Source organism: Dipodomys merriami, unplaced genomic scaffold (genome assembly GCF_024711535.1).
Source record: "Dipodomys merriami isolate MVZ:Mamm:240054 unplaced genomic scaffold, mDipMer1.0.p SCAF_383, whole genome shotgun sequence".
Classification (NCBI taxonomy): Eukaryota; Metazoa; Chordata; class Mammalia; order Rodentia; family Heteromyidae; genus Dipodomys; species Dipodomys merriami.
The window spans coordinates 959509-964117 of NW_027205415.1; positions in this window are offsets into that span (position 1 = coordinate 959509).

Consider the following 4609-nt stretch of genomic DNA (forward strand, 5'->3'; position numbering starts at 1 on the left):
AATTAACCCCCAAAAATGAATGGCTTTTCTGTATGCCAACAATGAGAAAAGTGTGGCTGAAATTAGGAAAGCAACTCCATTTGTAATAGCCCCACAAAAAATAAAATACCTAGGAATTAACTTAATTAAAGAAGTGAAGGACCTCTATGATGAAAACTTTAAAATCTTGAAAAAGGAAATCAACACAGAACTAAAAAAATGGCAAAACCTCCCAAGGTCCTCGATTGGCAATATTATCATCCTGAAAATGGCAATACTTCCCAAGGCTATCTACAAATTCAACGCGATACCTATCAAAATTCCACCCTCATTCTTCAAGGAAATAGAAGAGGCAATCCAAAAATTCATATGGAACAATAAAAGACCCCGAATAGCAAAAATGCTCCTCAACGGAAAGAACACTGCTGGAGGAATATCAATACCAAATTTCAAACTCTACTATAAAGCCATAGTAATCAAAACAGCTTGGTATTGGCATAAGAACAGACCTCAGGACCAATGGAATAGAATCGAAAACCCAGAAATGAACCTACAGACCTATAGCCATCTAATCTTCGATAAGGAAGCTAAAACAATAGAATGGAAGAAAGACAGCCTCTTCAGTAAATGGTGCTGGCAAAATTGGTTAACTACATGTAGAAAACTAAAGCTAGATCCTTATATATCACCCTGCACCAGAATCAACTCCAAATGGATCAAAGACCTTGAACTCAAAGCAGACACTCTGAAAACATTACAGGATGGAATAGGAGAAACCCTAGGTCTCCTTGGCTCAGGCCGAAATTTTCTGAATAGAGACCCAGAAGCACAACAAATCAAAGAAAGGTTGGACAAATGGGATTGCATAAGGTTGCAGAGCTTCTTCAAGGCAAATGACATAGCTAGCAAGATCAATAGAAAGCCCACCGATTGGGAGAAGATCTTTACTAGCCGTACAACGGACAAGGGTCTCATATCTAAAATATCCTTGGAACTCAAAAAATTAAACCACCCAACAACAAATCCTCAAAGAAACAACTGCCTAATTAATAACTGGGCAAAAGTCTTAAAGAGAAGCTTCTCTGAAGAAGAAAGAAGGATGGCCAATAGATACATGAAGAAATGTTCAACATCCCTAGCCATAAAAGATATGCAAATCAAAACAACATTGAGATATCACCTCACTCCAGTTAGAATGGCCAAAATCAAGAACTCTAACAACAACAGATGCTGGAGGGGATGTGGACAGAAAGGAACCTCACTTTATTGTTGGTGGGAATGTAAACTTGTTCAACCACTTTGGAAAGCAGTATGGAGGTTCCTCAAAAGACTTCACATAGATCTCCCCTATGACCTAGGAATCCCACTTTTGGGCATTTACCCAAATGTTTACAAACAAGACCACACTAAAGCTACCAGCACAACAATGTTTATTGCAGCATTATTTACCATAGCTAAGATATGGAACCAACCCAGATGTCCCTCAGCAGATGAATGGATCAAGAAACTGTGGTATATATACACAATGGAATTCTATGCCTCCATCAGAAAGAATGACATTGCCCCATTTGTTAGGAAATGGAAAAACTTGGAAAAAATTACATTAAGCGAAGTAAGCCAGGCCCAAAGAAACATAGGTCCCATGGTTTCCCATATTTGCAATATCTAGTATATGTATGAGTCAAGCGGAATAGGTCAGATAATGTGAGGTCAGGAAAATGAACCCTTAGACATGTATTTTCATATTTTTTTTCTTTCATGCATGTCTTTCTAACGCATTTATAAGATTATCTCTTTGTTGCTTTGTATGTCCCTCCCCCACAGTATAACTCCTGCTTTCACTATATTTGATGTCAGTATAACTTGTGGAGGAGATGGGGAAAAACCAGTTGTTTAAGGATACAGGTGGACCTGTTGCAACAATGAGAAGTACAATTTGTCATGGCCAAAACGAGCTTTACAATGTCCGTGTGGGGGGGGGGAGGGGGGGAAGGAGAAGGATTGGGATTGGGGTGGAGGGGGGAGGCTGGGAAGATATGTGAATGGTAAACCAAAGGAGGAGGGTGCAATTCTTGATAAGAAATGTACGCATTATCCTGCCCATGTAATTGTAACCCCTCTGTACAGTATGTTCACAAATAAAATTAAATTAAATTAAAAAAAAGAAAAAAGAAAACAACTCAGAATTCTAGAGATTAATGACTGTACTCTGGGTTCTTGTTCACTTGGCACTGGATTTGGCATCTCAGTGTTACAGATATATATATATATATATATATATATATATATATATATATATATATATATATATATATATATATATATATATATAAAGTTGCTTTCTTTTTGGTTTCCCATTTTCAGCTATATGAAGCATTTAAGGTGCATAGCAAGTTAACCATGGAAATATTAGCTGGTAATCTTTTTAAAAATATTTTTATTGTAAAGAAATTGTAGAGGGGTTACAGGGTTCAGTTACAGCATGTTAATGAGTACATTTCCTGTCGAGCATTGTTACCCCATCCTCTGTTTTCCCCCTACATTCCCTTCCCTCCTTACTTCCCCAACTCCTCCTTCCCCCTACCCTGAAGTTGTGAAGTTAGTTTTCAACACAGTTTATTGTACTTCTCATTGTTACAATTGGTCAACATGTATCCTTGTTTCAGCATTTTGTTGTTTCCCTTCCCCTTCCCAAATTAGAAAAATGTATATACATGTTGTAGAGAACTGGAATCAAATGAAGTGACAACAGAGGATATGTGTGCTAGTAATCTTTAACTTTCAAATTCAAAAACAAAAATAAGCAGTGAATGATAAAATTTGTTCATAAAGGAACCCTCAGCCTTCCGTTTGATACTCTGATTCTTCCATTAAAATAAAATATTGTTAAAATCAAGTTCTGATCCAAGCTAAAATGCTGATACACGTGGAAATGATGACATTGAGTTGGTATTAGTTAAATATGCTTTCCTATTAATGATATAACATGGAAAATGTTTTTACAAAAACTAGTTGATAGTAAGAGGGATTTTCGACAAAAGCATTATAATGGGTAAGGTGTGTAAAAGTTACAAAACTGGAACTGCATGCTGGGAAAAATATAAACTTTATGGGGAGGAGTAACGTACTGTTTTAGATGAGCCAAGTTAAGATAGATCATTATGTAACAAGAAATTTTGTATTTGGTTCTTTCTAACAACTAGCAGATACTTATCTATTTATAAAAAATAAATAGTAGAATGAAAAATCCAAATGAACTTTAATGATGCATTTAATATTTTGGAGACAACAAAATTTTTAGTGTTAGGGAAAGTTTAATTAATTATGGAATTTATAAGCACTGGACTCCCATGCAATCATTCTAAGTGATGTTCTTAGAACAGTATGAAATTTCTAAGGATAGGAAATTTATGAATGATATTATGAGATGAAAAGTCAACTTATAAAGTAGGATCACACCTGTATCTTACCTACTCACAAGGGTGAGATTTGAGTATTACGGTTCAAAGCCAGCCCCCCGAGGAATATCCATTTAACCACCAAAATGACAGAAATGGGCCTGTGGCTAGTGCTGTGGGAAAAAAAAAGCAGAGAACAGTGTGTAGGCCCTGGATTCAAGCTCCAGTTTGGGCAATAAACAAATGAATAATCAAACAAATATATGACCCCAAATTTTAGGAAAATATGCATATGCATATATGCATGGCAGATGGGTCTAACCGTGGTGTTCCAGTGTTTACATTGTGGAGTTCCAGGATGGGAACATCACAAACATTTAATTAAAGGAAATCAAATGTAACAATATGTTGGAAATGATCTGTACAACTTTGGAGGGATTGAGAGAATGAAGGAAAGAGGAAGAAAAATGAGGGAGAGGGTAACAAGTTAGATAAGAAAGGTTATCACTACCTTACTTATGTAACTGTAACCCCTCTGTACATCACCTTGACAATAATATTAAAATTAAAAATAAAAACAAAACAAAAGCTTTTATTTATATCATTATATTTAAAAGTATACTTTATAAGAGTTATAGGCATGTTTTAAATTTCTAATGCGTTGCCCCACTCTACTGGAGTATACTGGAATATGGGGAGAATTACTTACACATGAGTCCATGAGTAAGGACCGTAAAAGAACTCCATAAAGAAATGTCCACATGGACCAAAGGGTCCTACCCATAATACCTTCCTTCTATAGCAAATCCACATAATTTAATCATTTATAGACAAATGATGAACCAACGTTTCCATTTGTAGAAATACATACTTGTGACAAGGATGGAAAAGGCACTGAGACCCAGAGTGAATGATGCACAATTTTAAGGAAGATTCCATAGATAAAGGAATGTGTCCCCCACACTTCCAACTGTAAATCTGGGAAAGTCAGTCATCTTTGTCATACTAATAAAAACCACAAAAAAGCTAACTGTGGGATTCAAAAAGATTGCATGAGAACAAGTGTTCATTGTGACAGCAAAGTAACTTCAGTGCAAATTACTATGTCTCTCTTTCCTTGCCTTATTCCCACCTCATTCTTGAATTCTGAAGGTGAGATTCTGGGGAGCCAGTTCCCTTTGGTCCAGTAATTAATGAAAGTGAACAGGTGAATGGAGATACAATTTCTTCAC